The 22,554-nt window shown below is 29.4% G+C and overlaps 1 protein-coding gene across 3 annotated transcripts in view; it reads right to left on the minus strand.

The window, feature by feature from the left end:
* The window catches only part of LOC135951473 (pseudouridylate synthase RPUSD2-like), a 196,701-nt gene that overhangs the window by 145,214 nt on the left and 28,933 nt on the right, over positions 1 to 22,554 (minus strand). For 2 of the 3 annotated variants that reach the window (XM_065501128.1, XM_065501127.1), the window contains exon 1: positions 2 to 148. The exons of the other annotated variant lie outside the window; for it this stretch is intronic. The gene's annotated coding sequence lies outside the window, so the exon portion shown is untranslated. Of the gene's footprint in view, position 1; positions 149 to 22,554 lie in introns of those variants that run through there. 3 annotated transcript variants of the gene reach the window in all.

Genomic DNA, 22,554 nt, shown 5'->3' on the forward strand with positions numbered 1-22,554 from the left:
CCGTTTAAATAACGACAAAAATCTCAACTCCAACCAAACTTGAACAAACACTTTTTTGTTATTAATATTATTAAATTATTTTTATTTTTTAATAATTATCATTATTATTTAACAATATTTTGTTTATTTTAACACTATTTTATATTTATTTCTTTTATTATTAATATATGTATGTATATTTTTTGTTTGTTTTCTGTTGATTTAAAAAAATTAAACACGCTTTTTTGTGTAATGAAAAATTATAATTAAAGATGAAATTATTTATTTGTTATTATTGTATATTTTTACATTGAACAGACGACAAAACACAAGACGACACAACAGCTAATGAGAAACACATCCGAACATAACGAACAATGTTTGTTAACTAAACTTTGAATATCCCGCACAGCGCCAACCACAAAATAAAGCAAAAACAATCAAATAGAAAAATAGACAAAAAAAAACTAAAACAAATACAAAAACAAAAACACAAACACAAAATAAGCGAAACAACAATTCAACAATACGAATACAATACAACAATGCAACAACCAACCAACCAACCAACCTAAAAGCAAGCAGCCACTCACTCATTCATTCATTCATTCACTCGACTACCGCTTACTACTCCTCGTACTAGCTACCGTTACCGTGTTCATTCTATTGTTTGTTTTGTTTAGTGTGGTGGCAAACACACACAATTACATATTTACTCGTACTTAGTAAGTTAGTTAGTTAGTTGGTTGGTTGGTTAGCTGTATGGATGGATTGCAGGCTAGATAGCTTGTTGCCCAGCAGGCTAGTTGGTTAGTGAGTTGTTGGTTTGGTTGGTTGGTTGGATGTCTAGCATTTTGGTCTGATCTCTCTGCCTGGGGCTGGTCTAAGGCATAGTTGCCAGATGATTTGGGTTGAAAATCAGTCAGTGACATTTCAAAATTGTCAATAATTCCTCAAAATAAGAAAATCTATATTTCTCAGAGATTAAATTATAAAGAAATTGAATAAATTCCGCTTTGAAATAGTGTTTATAAACCGCTTAACCGAAAAATCGGTTTTTTGCGAACCGGTTAATTTAAAATGTTGATTTTCGGTTAACCGGTTTATACCACTAGGTTAATCGGTTTTAAAAAATGAATAAAACCAATAAATCTCATGTTTTGATTTTCATTCACCCTAACTATGAAAGAAATTTTAAAGTTAATTTTTGTTAAATTCTACTTTTGTTTTTATTTGAAAAAAGCTTCAAAATTGTTTCCAACATATACATTCAAATACAGTACGGGCTCGATTTGCGCAACCGAAAGGAAATCGAGGTTGTTGCGATATTCGAAATGTTGCAATAAGCAACCACTATATACGCTATTATTTTTTATTCTTTTTTGTAACAAAAACATGCAATTTAATTAACAAAAAGTAATTAATTCATTTATTAAACAAAACAAAGTAAAAATAAGTGTAAATAAATATAATATGTACTCGAATAAATAAAAAAATATTTTAATAAAAAATATCTGTGAATAAACAGCCAAAATTCTTTATGAGAGCAGTGTCGTCGTGAAAGTATTTTTTAGGTGCCTTTGATTTGGCAAATAGTTTTGAATTACGCTTCTGATTAAAAAAAACAACCCGAATAAATAGAGAAGAGAATAGAATAACTTCTGAATAATATTACATCGAGCCCGTACTGTAATTGAAAATATTTGTCAATGAATGTAAATAAATAAAAGAAATTTAAAAAAAAAAAACAAAATGTACATAAAAGTTCTAAACAAAAAGCTTTTTTTTTAAATAATAAAACAACATTTTAAATTTGTTTTATAAATTTATGGTACGAAATTTAAAATAATAGTCAACTTTATGGACTTAAAATCGACGTTAAGGCTTTTGTAGTTAGGCTGATTGTATACTCATTATATCAAACATTTGGTCTAATTTGAAACCTAAACTGCTGTTATCTATATGGGGCATTTCACGTCAAGTGAACCAACTTTTGAAATCGATGTGTTCCGATCGCACCAATGTTAGTTCTATTGGATAGTAATTCGGACACCATTTTTCAACAAGATCGGTCAAGAACTCTCTGAGTTATAGGAGGTCAAAATTTGACATTTTGGCCAAACAGGTGTTTTTTTTATCCATATAACTTATTACCTATTGTTCTTAGCAAAATGAGTCCCAAATAGTTTAGATAGCTATTTATGCAATCTTTCGAAAAAAAAAATTAAAAAAATTTAATAAAATATTTTTGATTTTTTTTTTTTAAATCAAAAATATTTTTGACTTTTTTTTCAAAATGGGCCCTTTTTATTTTTTTTAAGAAAGCTTAGGTCTTTTCCTAAGCGACCTATATGGTCGCTTAGTGGGATGCGATTGGGATATCTATCAAAAAAAATATTTTGTAACTCAAGATTTAAAATTTTTGAATTTTTTTGCAAATTCAAAAACTTTGTTGACTTTTTTTAAAAAAATGGACCCATTTTTTAATTTTTTTTTTGCTCAGAAGAAAGCTTATGTGTTTTCCTTTAACACCCTTTTTGTCGCTTAGTGGGATGCGAGTGGGATATCTATAAAAAAAATGTTTTGTAACTCAAGACATACAATTTTTTACTTTTTTTTGAAAAATCAAAAACCTTTTTGACTTTTTTTTCCAAAATGGACTCTTTTTTCATTAATTTTTTTTTTCTCAAAAGAAAGCTTAGGTCTTTTCCTTTAAAACCTTTTTGGTCGCTTAGTGGGATGCGAGTGGGATATCTATCAAAATAAATGTTTTGTAACTCAAGACAAATGTTTTTAAATTGATTTTTTTCATATTTGTGTGTAAGTGTTTCTAAAACCTAAAAAATATAAACCACAACAACTGACCGATAATAGCCACTGGAGGGGTGCAATATGAGGCCGACCGCTATTAATTTTCCACCCCCAAAATTTGTCTGAGTTTTGTATCTTGCGGCTTTTTTAGTCAATCCTAGAGGTAGTTTTCAGCGCACGTGATTTTCATTGTTAAAATATCAGGTGCCCCAGAAACAAATTTTTGGAATCAAGTGGAAATATTTTATGGCCCTTCTCCGAAGTACCAGTTTATTTATTATTTTATGACATTTGACTTTAAGAAGTGGGTGGAGAGGTAGAAGTTGACAGGTAGGTTATTTATATGGTGGTTTATTTTTATTATTATTTGTAACACAAAAGTATGGCAATCATATCCGACGATTTAAAACAGGACACCGTTGCAGTTTATGAGTACCAGAAGATAATACTAAATTATCTAAAAAAAATTAATAAAAAAGAGTCCATTTTGGAAAAAAAAAGTCAAAAAGGTTTTTGATTTTTCAAAAAAAAGTAAAAAATTGTATGTCTTGAGTTACAAAACATTTATTTTGATAGATATCCCACTCGCATCCCACTAAGCGACCAAAAAGGTTTTAAAGGAAAAGACCTAAGCTTTCTTTTGAGAAAAAAAAATTAATAAAAAAAGAGTCCATTTTGGAAAAAAAAAGTCAAAAAGGTTTTTGATTTTTCAAAAAAAAGTAAAAAATTGTATGTCTTGAGTTACAAAACATTTTTTTATAGATATCCCACTCGCATCCCACTAAGCGACAAAAAGGGTGTTAAAGGAAAACACATAAGCTTTCTTCTGAGCAAAAAAAAAATTAAAAAATGGGTCCATTTTTTTAAAAAAAGTCAACAAAGTTTTTGAATTTGCAAAAAAATTCAAAAATTTTAAATCTTGAGTTACAAAATATTTTTTTTGATAGATATCCCAATCGCATCCCACTAAGCGACCATATAGGTCGCTTAGGAAAAGACCTAAGCTTTCTTAAAAAAAATAAAAAGGGCCCATTTTGAAAAAAAAAGTCAAAAATATTTTTGATTTAAAAAAAAAAAATCAAAAATATTTTATAAAATTTTTTTAATTTTTTTTTCGAAAGATTGCATAAATAGCTATCTAAACTATTTGGGACACATTTTGCTAAGAACAATAGGTAATAAGTTATATGGATAAAAAAAAACACCTGTTTGGCCAAAATGTCAAATTTTGACCTCCTATAACTCAGAGAGTTCTTGACCGATCTTGTTGAAAAATGGTGTCCGAATTACTATCCAATAGAACTAACATTGGTGCAAATTTCATCGCGATCGGAAGACATCGATTTCAAAAGTTGGTTCACTTGACGTGAAATGCCACATATATATAAAAGAGTAAAAACTGTATTTTGGTACTTTTTTGGCACCCTATGTATCTTTTTAACCAATAAACATAGAAACAAATTTTAAATCGTATTTTTTACTTATCAAAAAATAAAAAATATAAGTTTGGTACTTTTTGCAAATTCGAACCCTCAAGGGATAAAAATTGTGTTTATTTTTGGTAATTTTTCATAAAATATGTTTTTCTATAATTTGACATAGACATACGAATGTTTTATTATGAACTCCCACCATAATGCAGAATTTTATTTGAATACAATTTTACCACCACAATGGGGCTAAAAAAGGTACCAAAAAGGGGATAAAATCGGGAAAATACATTTTATTTGAAATTATTAAGCCAATTTTGATAATTTGTTTAATATTGGCTCCTGGATTATTACAAAAATTAACTAACAGGGTGTTATTTGGAACTCGAGTGAATAGGTGTATATTGGGCCAAATCCGGGTAAACAGTTTGGTACTTTGTTTAAAACATATTTTTTCTTGGGCACATTAACACAGATTTCAATCGTTTGAGACATGTCTGTAGCATAAAATTTTTTATCAAAATGGAGTATTTTTAAATTTCAAGCTTTAGGGGTGTTCAAGGAGGAAAAGGGAAATTGGTACTTTTCTCCTAATGGTACTTTTTTAATATTTTAAATTATTTCACTTATCGACATTAAAGTTAGCTGACATGCATCTGAGAGAATTTAATGTTAGGAATATGGGGATAATATTCAGGTACCAAAATGTGAGAACTGAACTATAGGTACTTTTTCTAATTCTAATTGTCTTTTTTGAAATTTCTATAACAATGGACTAGAAACATGAAATTAAGCATATATGGTCCTAAGTGAATGAGAATTCTAGGGGAAGACTTGTTGGTACTTTTTCTTTATTCGAATGGTACTTTTTGTAATTTCTTCACCAATTAACCTAGAAATATGAAATAAAGGTTATATGGACCAGAGTGAGTGGGGAACTACAAGTGGGTGCTTTTTGGTACTGTTTCTATATTCTAATGGCACTTTTTGAATTTTCTATAATAATGGACCTAGAAATATGAAATTAAGCGTGTATGGTCCTAAGTGTGTGAAAATTCAAGCGGATACCTCATGGTACTTTTTGTTTATTCTAATGGTACTTTTTTTAATTTTCTGTAACAATGGACTTAGAAAACATAAAATTAAGAATATATTGTCCTAAGTGAGTGAGAATTCTAGGGAAAGTTTGACTTTTTTTATTCTAGTGTTAGTACTTTATATTACTTTTTTTTAGCTAATGATAATTTCTGAATTTTCTATAGCAATTGACTTAGAAACATGAAACAGTATCATGAGAATTAAAGGGGGAGAATTTTGCTACATTTTCTTTATTCGAATGGTACTTTTTGTATTCTCTTCACCAATGAACATAAAAACATGAAATAAATTAAAATCCTTAATAAAACAATAGTGTATAATTTTTTTACCATTTCGAAATAATTTACTTCAAAATTTTTGTGTTAGTAGACATCTGGAACAGAAGTAATATTTCAATTGATCTTTTGACCCACTTTGTGGAAGTAGAATTTCAACAAATTTTGACCACATATAGAATCAGTTATGTATATTCTTATTATGCAATATATATGGTGTATATGCTTATACACCATTGGTTTATTGAGGGGACGATATGGACCTAAGCGAAAGGAAATTTTTTATTATTCTAATGGTACTTTTTGAATAGTCTATAATAATGGACATAACAAATTATGTACAAACGTTATATCCTAATCAAATAATTTGATAAGTTAAGATGTTTTATGCTACATAAGTAACACATTTTTAATTGTACATTGATACACATACTTTTATTTTAATATCAAAATATATGCTAACGAAGTAGCTGGTAATATGCTAGTACAATATAAAGCTCTTTCGATTAATTTTTTAAGAATTACAATGATTCTACATCGTAGAGGACGATGAGACTACTTAAAAACTTGTTCAGAATAAATTGAACATAGTGGAACTATTAAAAATTAAAAATTAAATTCCGCATAATTCTAGAAGTTTAGGCTAAATCTAACTAATGATTCATTAAAAACTTAGTGATAATTTTACTGAACGTTAAATTGAATTTGAGATACATACCTTTAATTAGTGTGTTTTGTTCTTAAAATTTTATTTTATTAATCATTTCGTTAGCTTAGTGTACAAAAGTGCATAGTTCCTTTTTAGAAATATGTATTACAAGAGTTCTAAAATCCTTGATTTTAAATATTTTTTATATTTTTTAGGGACTTGTTTCATATCACAAAGTCAAGGTGATAATACCAATAATTAAAACAAGAGATCCATATTCGGCAGTGCCGAATCATATATACCCTTCACCAAATTATACTTCAAAAATAAAATTTTAAATATTTTTAGGTAAACAAAATTTATTTTTTTCCTTTTTTGTAAAAAAAAAATTTACGAATTGTTTTTTTTTAAATTTTAAAAAAAAAATTTAAGAATTTTTTTTTTTAAATTTAAAAAAAAATTTTAGTTTTTTAATTTCTTTTTATATTTAACAAAAAAACTTTTGGTGAAAAAAAAATTCGGGTTAAAAAATATTTTTTCCGATTTTGACCCATTGTAGGTCCAACTTACTATGGTCTTATATACGTCGTTGCAAAGGTCTTTGAAATATCAATCATTAGATATCCATATTGTGTACATTAATGACTTAGTAAATCAGATATAGGTCAAAATAGGTTGTCCTGGTTTTTTCCTTATATCTCAGCCATTTGTGGACCGATTTTCTCGAGCCGGAAGAATTCCTGAGATATTGATGTATGAATCGTATATGTAAGTTATTTGGGGGCTTCGCAAAGTTGTTTCAACAGACAGACAGACAAAAAAAAACGTTCAATCGTTTTTTCAATAGTCTTTTGGATTTACGATTTTTTGATAGTTTTAGTGTAATTACTTACATTGTATTTAAAATAGTACTTAATTACTTAAAAATATTCCACTTTCAGGGTATCAAAATTGTTAAACTTTTCTTTTGTTCGAATAAAACAAATAATTCGAATTAGAGGTTTTAACTTGTTCGACACATATCAAATTATTCGAAAAAAATCGTCAAATATGGCAACCATGGCTGGGGGGCTGACAAGTATCAGTGGTCTTAGAATTTGTTGCGTTACAACCAGCTGGTTATTAATTTGTTGCTGTTCGTCGCACACATGTTGAATGAGACCATTTTCCGTTATGGCGTGTGTGTGGGCAACAAATGTTTTCATGCTAGCAAGCAAGCATCCAAGCTAACATTTTCTAGGAAATTAAAATTACAAAAAACCTCGTTACACTTACTATTGATTATCGCTTTTAGTTTACGATATTTTCGCATTTGAAATTTCATTTTTATACCATATGATGTTTATAACGCCTCAAAATAATAGTTTCACGCAAACCTTAAAGTATAGCAATCAGCTGGGAATACCTTTCTGATTCGGATTTAAATAAATATTTTGATTTGATTTAAAATATCTCCTTTATTACATTCACATTTTGACAGCACATGATTCTATTCTACATAAATTTCTACCAAAATTTATTTATTTCGAACTCCTTTTATTATGTCTGTTGATGAAATATCCGATATATTCCAAGAATTAATAATTGAAATGTAATGTAATCTGTGTGTTAAACTTGATTTTGAATTATGTAGTTGAAATCGAAAACTTTGGTTGATAAATTACAAAGAGAATTAGAGTATTATACACTTCGTTTTGTCAAACAAAAATAAAACACATCATACGCATGTATGTCTGATTTAACAATAAAATACATTGACTACAATGTATTTTATTGTTGCAAGAGTTTAGTTTTTGACAATTGCGTCTCAGGCCTATGTTATTGTAATACATATATGATTGAATTATTATCGACTTGTGGTATTCACATGGTCTGCTATAATGTCCTAATATATTATAATATTTGTTGTTGCGTTTTAAACAAAAAAAGTATTATTTTATGACAAAACAATAAACATAGTTCAAATAGTCTTATTAGTTTAGAACTTTTTTGTTTGAAACACAAAAAAAAATTGTTTAAACTATAATAATATATATTAGGACATTATGACAATATGGCCAAATAGTAGACCGTGTGAATACCTCAACTATGTATTTATGTAAAACTACACAATTTCATGTTGAAATTGTGAACATTCAAATTTATATTCAGAAAAAACAAAATAATATTGAGAAAATATAAATTTTAATCAGAAGTTGAGAAAACACAAACTGATGTTGAGATAATTTAAACTAATATTTTAATTTTAGTTACAATATTTTAAAACCAAATAATAGTGCTATACATATTCGGAATCGTGGACGAACAACATATATTCTTGGCTTGACACTCTCACAATTTTTTGTTAGTTAGACAACTAAATTAGTAATAGTATACAAAAGATTAAAGGTATCAATTTAAATATTTAAAAAAAATAATAAATTTTTGCTGTTTTTTGGGCGAAAAGGTTTTTTTTTTATTTCATATTTTATTTATTGTATCTTTACAAAATAATGTGAACTATCAATAATTTGTTCAAATCTTAAATCTAAATATTATTTTTTATTTACGTCCCACCACAGTTGGACGAAAAATTATGTTTAATTTATAGATCCTATCATTAGCGCAGTTCTGTTGGATTCCTTCTTCTTAGTCGGATGTAGACATTACTTCTCATTAATGTTCGTGCAAGTGGGTTTGGGTGAACTTCTAACTTTTTCAAATATGACTCCGCTTGTTTTTTTATTTCATTTTTCACCAGGGAGACACCTAGGTCCTTATGAATGTTAATATTTCTCACATACCAAGGCGCTGCTGTTATCATTCGTAATATTTTATTTTGGAATCTTTGAATTTTTTCAATATTAGAAGCTGAGGCCGTGCCCCATAATTGAATTCCATAGCACCATATGGGTTTTATTATTGAGCTGTACAGCAAAAGTTTGCAATCTAAACTCAATCTCGAGTTTTTACCAATTAGCCAGTAAATTTGTAGTAATTTTAACTTCATTTGAGTCAATTTCGTATCTATATGCTTTTTCCAGGTAAGACGTCGGTCTAGATGCAGACCTAGATATTTATCTTCAGTTTGTTGAGGTATTATATGATTATTTATTAGGATTGGAGGGCACGATTCTCTACGCAATGTGAATGTAAGATGTACACATTTTTGCTCGTTTACTTTTATTCTCCATTGTTTTAAACACCTTTCTATGTCGAGTATATGGTCTTGTAACAGTACAGATGCTTGAGGGTTTTCATGAATGGCTAGTAAGCTGTGTCATCAGCAAAAGTAGATATGTGGGTTCGACTGTTTGTAGGCATATCACAAGTATATAGCAAATATAGGAAGGGACCCAGTATACTTTCTTGGGGTACGCCTGCTTCAATAGGCTGTGGTGAACTTATGAAGTCTCCCTCTTTAAGAACGAACTTTCGATGACTTAAATAACTTTCTAGAAGCTTGTGTGTGTTCACTGGTAAATATTGTTTTATTTTTATCGATAATCCTTCATGCCATACTTTGTCGAAGCCTTGCGAAACGTCGATGAAGAGTGCAGAACAATACTTTTTTTCTTCAAATGTCTTGGATATGATTTCTACCAACCTGTGAGTTTGTTCTATGGTGTTATGTTTTTCTCGAAATCCGAATTGATGAGTTGGAATACAATCAAAATGATTCACTATCGGCTTTAACTTGTGCATTAACAGTTTTTCGAATAGCTTTGATATATTTGACAATAGGCTAATGGGTCTATATGCTTCTACTTTACTGTGATCTTTTTCCGGCTTAGGTATCATTGTAACTAAAGAAACCTTCCATTCTGGTGGATAATATTCAAGGCGTAATATAGCAATTTATACAAATTTTAGTATGAAAAAGTGCAATATTTTTGAAGGACGGTAATTTAAAGTAGCTATTTTTGAATCTAATTGAGATATTGACTTGAAATTTTTTTTAAGACCATAAATTAACTTATCTAAACAAAACAATATATCTCGGAATAAATGTGGATCAAATTGTTCCTAATATTTGTAATCCTATTAACATTTTTATATAAATTTTAGTTTTAGAAACTCAATGAATATGTAATATGTAATAAAATCTTTATTTATTAATGAAACTCAATGAACAAGGTGTAAAAAACTTGTCAGAAGGTCAAAGGCAATCCCGCAATTCCTAAAAATTGTAGCGAAAATCCCAAAAATGGTATTTTTACAATTTTGCCTATAGGGTACACATTTCCTGCGGGGCTGGGAAAATACTTTGGCGATAAATAGGGAACACATCAAAATCTGCTTTTTGTTTTCTGATCCCAGCTTTGGGATTTTAGAACATGTGGCGCAAAGTTGAATTTTTGATAAAAAAAATAGGTCAAATTATAAAGGTCGTAGGGGCGACATTTTCTAAGAATAGGACATGTTATTTATATCAGAATGTTCTCCGTAAAGATATCTTTCAGAAAAACATAAAATTGTTATATGTTCTTAAAGAAAGTTTTCTTTCACAATTTCGCTCAAAAACTGCAAAAATCAATTATTTTTTGAATATTTAAAATGAACATCATTTATTTTTGGATCCATAATTGATATTGCTCTGAAATCTTTTGTATGTTATTCGTAATTTAGTTGTCTAACTATTAAAAAAAAATTCGAGTCCATTCGGTCCAAAAGTACGACCCATATTTTAAAAAAAGCGGACCAAGGTATGGCAAAATTTTAAAATTTCAATTTTGAAATGTCTTTAACTCGAAAAGTATAAGAGATAAATAGCACACGCAAGCATGTTTTTTCTAAAAATCTTTGAAATCGGATAGGAAACAAAAAAATTGCACGTGTTTAAAAGGTTTTCATGTCGAAGGTACCCTACTTTGAGCCCCCATAGCGCTGCCCCACTGTGTAACGTGTCGTATCAACGTTTCCTTCCCTGCAATGTTGGCATTTTAAACTTATCCTTATCGTAAATTTCAGACGTGTCTATTCTTTCTGCTTTTTGCGGTACGAATGTCATAGATTTGGATATTATAGGTGGTTGACATATTTAGTTAATAATATTGGTTTCCAGTTATCCCCAATGCATTGTCGTAAAAGTTGTTCCATGTCTATGTCCACAATAACTGGAAATGCTAGTAATATCATTGGAATACACCTTTTTTCAGTACATATGGTAAAATCGATATCTTCGTGATAGTAGGAACATACACCGTTTTGATCAGGAGAAAACATACAACAACTTTATCAGACTGCTGAACTTTTTAGGCCCTATTCATAATATATTCTTAAATTTATCAAAGGTTTTTAAAACAAATTTTGTATTGAAAATTCGTTTTTAAACTTTCCTAAAGCCTTTTGGGAAAAGGTTTCCTGATGATATGGCCTAAGCAACCAATGAAATCCACATAACCTAGCTTAACCCCCAACAATAAATTTCAGTGCATTTATACAAATATATACAGTGGCGGCCAGCCATTTAGGGACAAATATATGGATTTTTGGTATGAACTGAATTTTAAGTGCGATAGTGAAAAAACAATATTTTTTTTTGGAAATAACTCAATGCTAACTTAGCATTGCTAAGTATATGAAAGGATAACAAATTATGAAAATCTTAACCAGAACCAACATTTTAGAAAAAATATTTGAATTCCACAGAGTTCACACTTAATGATCTATTAAAAACAATTCTAAAATGCTCCTGGAATGTCGCGGTCAGTATTTGGATACCATTCAGATAAGGCTTTTAATGAAATGCTTTAAAATTTCCACTTAACATAACGAAATCTTTGATTATCAGACTTTCATTACTAGGAACTGAACGTAAATCTTGGATGTAACTATTTATTTATTCATATGGTGAATATGTGCAATAGAAAGCTTTATAGTTTTATGATATAGAACAAGTCACCAAAAAGGTGACGGAACTGCATGTAGTATCTGTTCTAGGGTTCCTAATCGGACAATTTTTCCGGGGAATATTTTTTGGGAAATTTTTGTTGAGAAATTTTGGGAATTTCTTTATAATTTTTCTGCTTAAAGTTACAGTATTATTTCTGCATAAGTAAGACAGATTCGTTGTGATATGTTGCCAATCGAATTCACGAACCATAAAAGAGACAAAATGTTCAAATTAATGGCGTTTTCTTTTCTGACACAAAATGTTGCCAACATATTTTGTACCATTTATTAAAAGTTACCCATACCCTCATAATGTTTTACATTTTTAACAATCACAATAGAACAAAAACCATTACCATTTATGCAATTTTTTTTATGTACCTTCTAAATGTTGTAAAACTATACATTTTGCTGTTTCAAAAGTGCTGCATTTCTAACCCTTTGATAAAATTGAGGGTGAAACGTGTAGCATATCTTTTTTGGTTTTAGGGCAACATTATTTGAAAAGAACACGTTATACCCTTATCAAACTACTTTTTTTTATAAAAGAGCACAGAAAAGTGTAAAAGGCAGAATAAAGGCATCATTTATGCCAGAAAAGAAAATGACATAAGTCTTATGTATTACAGATTTTCATTTTTATAATACGGATATAAAGAGTGAACAACTGAGAAATTGATTCCCAATATGATTACTGAGCCAACACTGCAAGTTAGTCTAATTTTTCTTTATGGGGTCATCGTTTGTTAGCCAAATTTCTAGGAAAACTAGAACTAGTATGTTATATGTAACATTTAATTATAGCGATTGAGATGCGCTTTGTAATACACATTTGTTTTTAATGGCGGAAATCGATCCGATTTACCGTGTTCAAGTATCAAGGAGCTGCAATATAGCTTAGAAAAGTTTTATATGCCAATTTTTAACATAATTTTTGTTTATTCAAATCACTTTTACAACACAATACATAATTTCTCAATTCTTTGTCAAGTGGAAAACGGAACAAAATAAAGTTCTCCACTTGCATTCATTCACACATACATACGTATAATGTACTTAGTAGTGTGAGTGACTGTTTCATGCCTGACTTAACTTAGAGGTTGGCTGTATAATCTGTATAATTCCAATTAATCCTTCCAAAAATTGATCTTTGAGAAAAGAAAAGAAAAGAAAAACATAAAAATAACCTAAAAAGGGTTTTTGTATTATTTACAAAGAATAAACTTGGAATACTTGTTAGTGTGTGCGTTTCTGCGATGAGTTGTATGATGAAAGTAAAAACGTTTGCATGTGAGGTGGTGAGTGGAGTTGCAAAACAACGCAAATGAAACTATCGCGTGCTAAAACATTAGGTCACCGGAAGTGGCCCAGTCAAGCAATAAACGCTTAAACTAACTAAAAATTAAAATCCTCATTCTACAATGCCAAAATCTATCATGCAATTCAGAAACCTCCCCCGTTCATAAATGTGTAAAAAAAAAAAAACGAGCAAAAGAGTGAACAAACATGCCCAGCAAAAAATATTATTGATTTGAAAACGGTGTTCAATTCAGCTTCTTTTAGTGCTTCTAGTATAGATTATCGTAATATTTAGTGAATGGAGAACAGAATCTTCACAAATTTACCTCGTGTACTATTTATGTGGAGACATTTTTGGGTACGCGACGTAAGATACTCATAAATAAATATTTTCAAAACTAAATACCTCCAGTGCTTTGCATTTATAGTTCAAATTACATATGTATATTGTAGGATGTGTAAACATAACAAAAATGTTTAAATATACACAGAAAACAGATTGGTTGAAAATCGGTTGTAATTATTAAAATTTAATTACGTTAAACAACATTATATTCTAATCATTAAATAACTGTATATTTAATCATTTTTTAATGATTAGAACTGAAATACAGTTATTGTTGTGGAATTGTGGTTGCAAATGTTGGTTTGTGTCTTTACTAATATAATTTTGGTTAATGTGGAAATGACAACCAACACTATTGGGGTTTGTAGTCGATAAATTCGGTTATTATATAAAAAATGCCAATTCGGTATTCTCAACCGACGGAAAATAATGAAATGGTAGATTTTATTGACATTCGTAAAGAAAAAACAATTAAAATAAATTTAAAAACAAAAATTATTAATCTGTGAATAAATTTTGTAACAAAAATTAAATTATACGGAAGTGTAAGTAATTAACACCAATTTATTTCCTAAAATATAAGTATGTTTCATTAAGGACCTTTTAATATTTTTTTTAGGAGTTTAAAGAAGAAAAAATCGTGAGTGGAACCACCGAAATAGACCGAAAACTAATTTTCAACTAGCCATAAAACAATATTTTCCCATTATAAAATATATTAAGTGAAAAAATAATGTACAAAGCTAAAAAGTATTATATTGCAGTTCAGTGGTTGTCACTTATTGAAGTGATAGTGTTCAAAACACGCTAATAACTTTAACATTGCCCAAATGCTGAGGCCAACAAGACGATCAACCAACATCCGTACAAGTACATTTAAGTTGACTCTGTCAGCAGAAACCAATTTAACTGGAGGCACATGAATAGGCACTGGAGGCACTCTGTATAGTTGCTGGATGCGAGCATAATTCAGTGGCTGCAGGAAAAATTAAAAAGAAGGAAGAACAAACGGATTGCAAACTGTAAATCACATCATACTTTAAAACACTAAAAACAATTGTAATTTATGTTTATGTATGCATCTTTCATTAAGCGCATGTTTATTAAATAAAGTATATTAAAAAAGAAAAGTCAAATTATTTTGAAATTAATTCACAGTAGTCATTGATACGTTCTGTCCCTTTCACCGAATTGTATTTGAAAACAGTTACGAGCACTAATAAATTCAGTAATTCCAATCGAATTTTGAGATAGTTATTGCAACCGACAAAATTCGATTGGCGCCAAATTCGGTTGTGCACACGAATCTGTTTTCTCTGTGCACACAGAAAACGGATTTGTTGGAAATCGGTTGCAACTATGAAAATTTTGTAGAATAAATCAATATTGTGTTGTAGTCATTTATAAGTGAAAAATCATAATTGTAATGAAATTGAGGTTCCTACAATTGTATTATTAGTTAACGTAATCAATTTGAGTCTGGTTAATATTAAATTAAGGAATTCGGCAGAGAGGACTGACTATTTCAGTTACAATAACCAATAAATTCGGTCATAAAACCAAAAAATCAAATTCGGTTATAAACATACGATTATGTTTATTATAAATTTGTTTGGCAGTTTTCAAAAATAAACAATAAATTGTGGGTACGTTATGAAATATTCACCCCTATCGCGAATCAATATTTCACATGAAATATTTTCCCTTTTCCTTTTTTCGTTCATCAACTTTGTTCACGTGAAAAAATTCCCCTTGTTGTGAAATTTTTAGATGGAATTTTGTAAACAATAAACAGCTGCTACGAACAAAATCAACTATTGTGAATGTAAAGTTCATCGTGATATTCCCGATAGCAATTTTCCCTTCGAGGGAAATAGATATTTCATGGGAACAAAATTTCACATGTTATTGCCGATAGGGGTGATTAATTTAACTTTTCTCACTGCATTTCTTTACAGAAGATTTTATAGACTAGCACAAAATTGGCCTATTTTTGATGATTTATCGGTAGACCTGGGGTAAGGTGTACTTAATCGTACTCCTTCTTGTAAATAAAATAATAAACAATATTTACTTAATCCAACAAACTCTCATTCCTTTTCCATGTTTACCAATGATTTCTGGTGATGTGATAATCCGTTACCTTTTTGGTCGAAATTTTTTTCAAAAAAGAATTTATGAATAAAAAAAATGTTTGATGAAAAAAAAATCGGGTTAAAAAATATGTTTTCCGATTTTGACCCATTGTAGGTCCAACTTACTATAGCCTTATATACATCGTTGCAATGGACTTTGAAATATTTATCATTAGATATCCATATTAATTAATGACTTAGTTATCCAGATATAGATCAAAAATAGGCCAAAAATCTAGGTTTTCCCGGTTTTTTCCTAATATCTCAGCCATTTATGGGCCGATTTTGTCGATTTTAAATAACAACCGAGCCGGAAGAATTCCCGATATATTGATGTATGAATCATGTATGTAAGTTATTTTGGGGCTTCGGAAAGTTGAATTCAACATACAGACGGATATATCGACTTCGCTATCTATAACGATCCAGAATATATATACTTTGTGAAAAATGTAGAAATTACAACCGGAATGTAATACATATACATCTTAATGCTATTAATACCAAACAACAAAGAAATTGTTTTAATCCGCAGATAATAGAGTTCTGCACATCAAAATGTTTCTTTAAAAAATTGTTATGTAAAATAATTGAATAGTTTAAATAATATTTTCAAAAATAATTGTTAATTTTATTTTTATACTTAATCGTAGTCTGTAAGGAATTTGTATTTCCATTGACTTAATAAATGAAATGAAATGAATGACAAGCATATATGTATATACCCTTGCCACTCATGGCGAAGGGTAGACAAATAATTTGTTACCTTTTATGAAAATCCGACATCAATAAATTAATAAATGTGAGGGTCTAAATCAGGGGTTCTCGCAAGATTTTGCTTCAAGACACCCTGGCTTATTTCATTACAAGCACGGCCCACAGTTTCTTTTTCATATTCATTTCATTCTTTTGTGAATGATTTTCGGTAGTTGGCCTTATGTGGGAGCTATGACTAATTATGGGCCGATCACCATGAAATTAGGTCTAGATTTATGTGTATATGAAACTTATTTCTTTTGAATTTTATGTGGATACCAACATTTCTAAGAGATTTATGCTCGTGCACCAACATTTCTATATAGTGTAGTATGCGAACCATTCACCCAGTTCCCAAAATGGTCACTAATCCTCTCCAGCATTTGTTTTCAAAAAACTCAATTTTATTTAAATTCCAATATTACTTCTTACTATCTTACTATTAGTTCACGTCAGCAATTTATTTTTTTATAATTTTTTTTATTTTTTATAGTTCTGAAATTATTTCAGATACATATTTCAGATATACATATTTCATGTACTATAAATTATTAATGATGACGGTTAAGTGCTTAACAGTGCTATGTTGACTGTAAAATTATCAATGTTAAAAAATGTGGTTTTTGTCTGTGCTAGTTAAATTCGAATTTAACTTCACACACATACAAAAAAATTACTCAAAATAATCACACATACGAGCGTTGTTTTTGTTTTCACATAGTTTTTTCTACTAATACATTCTCACCACTTAGGTTTTTGACAACTGAGTTAGGTCTTTGACAGGAGAGTTTCCGCTCTATGTCTATTCTCTATGGATACTACGTTGTATGTCGACTTTTTTCCTGCTAATTATTATGTTTTTCCCCAACAATTTCTATGATACACTTATTTTCTTATTTTCGTTTATATTTTTTAATATTATTTTTATACTTTTATACACAGAAAAAAGTTTCAACATAAATATTATGATTTGATTTCATTGATTTCAATTCATAACATTTATAAATAATTTCTTAAATATTAAAATTTTTTCATATTTTATGTTTTCAAAGAGCTTGAAAAATATATGTAATTTCAATTTCATTTAAATTTTTATGTTGTTGAAAAATGTTTGAAATTTTCCTTGGAAATTTTTTATTTATTTTTATGATTTTCAGCTACAAAATGAGCAAATATGCGCGAAATTGATTAAATTTGTTTAAGGGGATGATATGCTTAATATTTATGGATATTTTATTATGTTTATTGATATTTTTTAAGTTTCAGATATTGTTGATTCATCGTTTTGAATTAGTTCATTAGATAATGCAATCTTTATATATATAATTCTTCTGTACGTTAACGGCTGGGCCGATTTCGATGAAATTTGTTGTGTGTGTTTGAGTGGGTCCCTGGATGGTTTAGATTCACAATTGACCTATATAGGAACAATGGGCATGGCACCTCCCATACAAAGTAAACATTTATTATTGTATATGTGGAGTAATATTATAGTGGGAGTCTTCAAACTTTGTGTGAGCTATGGCAGAACAACGTTTGCCGGGACAGCTAGTTTATTATAAAATATTATTAAATTTATGCAAATATTTATGAACATGTTCTTATTCTGCATGAAAAAAGTTTGGGAAAAAAAGTCAAGTTCGATTAATAATATTACAAAATTCATTCCAATTATGTATTTCTTTTTTCTGTGTATGTACATTTGCTTTTTCAACACTAGAACTACATACAACATATTACGCAATGTCAATATCCATTTTAGACCTATGGTTTCCAGGGCAAAGAATTCTTAGAATTCTCTGCTTTGTTTTTTTTAATTTCCTTCTTAGTGTATCCGATCTGTCATTTGTACACAACTCTCCAAAGAACGGAAAAATCTGAGATATATAATTTGTTAACGCTTAAATTATTTGAAATAGAGTGCTTCGAATTAAATGTAAAACAATTTAATTAACAGATTTCTGGTGAATACACAAGAGGAAAATAAAATAAATGTCGTGCGAAATAAACATAAAAAACTCCATTTTAAATGTTAATCTTAATAGTTATAGGTTGGTATTCCCTCAATATAATTTCGATATAACTATGTGAACACACATACATACACACATTCATACATACACATCCCAGCAGTTAAGCAAGTAGTCAATGTATCCCTTACAGTAATGCATTAAACACATTCAAGACAGCAGGCTACCAACTTCAATCTGTCAAAAACAAAATGCACACGTTTATATGAAGACGATTATTTTGACGACAGCACAGCTACACGGCCACACGACTTTTTTTTTACTAATACATTCTCACCACTTAGGTTTTTGACAACTGAATTAGGTATCCGCCCACTTTTACGCCCACCTCCCACACAAAGTGTGGCATTGATTTTTGGCACATAGCATTTTTAAACACTCAGAATCATTTGTGTGAAATTTGAAAAATATCCGCCCACTTTCCATACAACTTGTATTGAAAAAGTTTCATAACTCGCTTGATTTTTAATGCATCAACTCAATTTTCTCAAAAAATAAACATTATAATTGTAGAATAGGCTCCTGAAAATATATACCTGATCCGCCCATTTCCCATACAACTTGTATTATAATATTACTATTTTTAAACTTTTGCTCAATTCAATTTATTTCATTATCAGTGCATTTATTCAATTATGTTTGACTGTAAATTCGATCTCTTTTTAAATAGTTAACGCATTTACATATTGTTTCTCAATAATTATATTATTTGTCACTCATTACTCTCATTGTTTTATTATTATTGTTTAGATATATACAATTGATGCTCAATGATCTTTTGTTTTTCTTTGTCTCATTCTTTTACTTTCGTAATAACTCATGTTATCACTCAACTCTCATTTACTTCTTAAAATACCGTTAATCCTGTATTATTTTATTGATTTATTTTGAAACTTAGCTGTAAATATTTTTTGAAATAAAATTCATTCGCTTATGAACTGTCCACTGGTAAAGTTGATCAAATTAAACAGCGGCGTTTTTTTAAATAATAAAAAATAATACTAAAAAGGACAGATTAAGACTTTTATAGTCCGATTTGTCCCTTTAAACAAATAAATAAAAAGTATTACCCAGCTTTGACGTTGATCGACTGACTTAGGTTTACTTAATAATTTAAGTATAAAAAATAATAAAATAACAAAACACTCAGGAAAGGAGATAAATTTCCCCTTCCTACAACTAAAGAATTATGGCAACAACAACATGCATGAACGAAAATTCATGTTTTGTTACTTTATCACTATATCACTTTATAGTTTTTACTGTTTTTTTTTTTGGAAAGGAGCAGGTAGGAGCAGCTGAATTTTTTTTTAACTTTAAGCTGAGACTTCAAGCTGTAATTTGACATCTTTCGTGAAACAGCGCTCCACAGCGCTAAAAAGATGCAGTCCACTGAAGTTGATGAACATTGAAATTTTGATGTTGTTTATATTTTGTTATACGAAATTTTTTATATGGCACTTTTTCCAACTTTTTTTAATGCAAATCTCATCTATGGCAATTGTCATTTACGAAAATATACAACAAAGTCAAATGATAAGTTTACTGTGATTGTACCAAAAGATTGAATATACAGTAAATTTGCATGCCATTTTAAACAAGCGAACATATATGAACTTCGATCGTGTCTGTCCAAACAAATAATAAATATATCAGCCTAATATTACTGAATCATAATATTCAGATATCTGACAAAATACCAAAAAATTATCCAAATCGGCGAACATGAAAAAAATTAATTTCGGCCACTCTTCAACCAATGTGCCACACGACTACAACTTCAGCCAGCAGAATTTGTGTTCGTGTAGTCGTGTAGCCTGTTGTCTTGAATGTGTTTAAAGCATAATTTTTACAAATGTCTTATCACTTGGCTGACTCCAATTTATATATTTAGGTCATTTGACACGTGTGTGCACTTTGTAGTGCAGAGAGAAGACAATTGGTTACTTTATACATCTCAACTAATCTAGCGTGGAGACAATTGACACTTAAATGTCTCTAAGTAATCTGGAGTGTAGCCACTTTAAACGTTTTGTGAGTAATTCGTACAAACTAGTTTTATACAAATTGTGTTGATATAATTCTCATACAGTTTATTTTTATTTTTACTTAAATATACTGATATCCCATGTAACATAGCATGAAGTCAATAGTCACTTTAGTGTCTCTTAGTAACCTATGGTGAAGTCACTTTAAACTTTTTTTTGTACTGCACTTTATTTTACCCAACGATCAGATAGTCACATTGTAATCAAAGGGTCAATTGATCCCCTGCTTAGGACATGCACGTGTTAAAATAACTAGTCAAGTAGCTGATCAAGTAACCAGTTACAAAGCTAGTAAGGTAACTGACGATATGTAACCAGTATACGAATCCAATGCGTTGCCTACTTTGGACCAGCTATTAGACAGTCCCATTGTAATCAAAAAGAGACAATTGACCCCCTGCTTAGGACATACTCGTGTTAAAATGACTAGCCACGTGGCTATTAAATGATGGGTAAAATCACTAGTTCGGTACTGTCTCCTAGAACTGCTGGGATACAACAAAGTACATACATTTTAAGTGTATGTGTATGTTAGTGTGTTTGTACAACTCTAATACAGTTTTCCCAATCCCAAATGTGTGAATCTTATATTTAAATCAGAAATAGAAATTACGACAGGATTGTCACACTCATTTTAAGCACTCCCATTTACACAGCAGTTGCAGTCAATTAAATAGCACTAACAACTTCAAAGGTCGATGATGTATATGTATTTGGGTAAGTTTGTAAGTTTGATAAAATATTTACAAATGAAACTGATACCGTTACTGATATTTAACAGTTTCGTTTTTGGAAATCTTTTCACAATATCGTAAACGAACTGTTAGACTTTGATTTTCAATAATTTATAGATGGATTTTGTAAGAAATTACTAGATTATATAAACTAATAGCTTAGTTTGGAGTTCATTAGATATAAAATAATGTTTTTAGAAACAAATTGTTGACAAGATAAATATCGAAAATTTAAAAATTTCAATATAAATGTTTTTTTAAAAAATAAGAGAGAACTATAGTAAAATAAACAGAATTTTTTTATTATCATATTTTGCATTATAACGAAATTTTATTTAATATCTATCCGTATTTGTTCAAGTTACGAACTCCACAAAGCTACGCAAACTAAAGGTGTACAACATTTAAAAACTGCATCTTAACTTGAGTTCTAACAGGTTGGTCAAACATTTTATTTTTTGAAGTCTTATATCCTCCTGTACGATTTGTTTGTATGAACCTCATTTTGCAATCGGACCAGTAGTTTAGAATATACAGATTTATTACCACTTTCCCTTTGATCGACCCCACTGTGTCAGGTTTGGACGGAATTGTCAGGATATTTGGGACCAGCATATGCTAGGGACTATAGTTAGTGTGGTCACAAATTTAATCTTTTTAAATCTAATATCCTCCTGTACGATTTGTTTGTAGTTTAGAATAGACTGCGACGGATTTGAACGGAATTATCAGGATATTAGGGAACTGCATATGCTAGGGACTATAGTTAGAGTGTCTTGAGGTAGACAAATAAAATACGTACAATAAACAGAATTAACACTGTTGATTTGAAATTTTTTGTTCCAATTCTATTGTTTTCTTTCTTACTTACTTAATAAGGCCCTAAGTTTTTAAATCACGTCACCAAAGTGATATTTATGTGGATAGCAAATACAAAATTTCAAACATTTTAAAAAATTGTTTTTGTTTTATATACATACAAATACTGAACCGAACAAACGCACCAAAATTCAGGCATTGATTTGCCTTTCATAATTTGAAATTTTGTATGAAAAACAAAAACAAATTTTTAAAATGTTTGAAATTTTGT

This window comes from Calliphora vicina, chromosome 2 (genome assembly GCF_958450345.1).
Source record: "Calliphora vicina chromosome 2, idCalVici1.1, whole genome shotgun sequence".
Classification (NCBI taxonomy): domain Eukaryota; kingdom Metazoa; phylum Arthropoda; class Insecta; order Diptera; family Calliphoridae; genus Calliphora; species Calliphora vicina.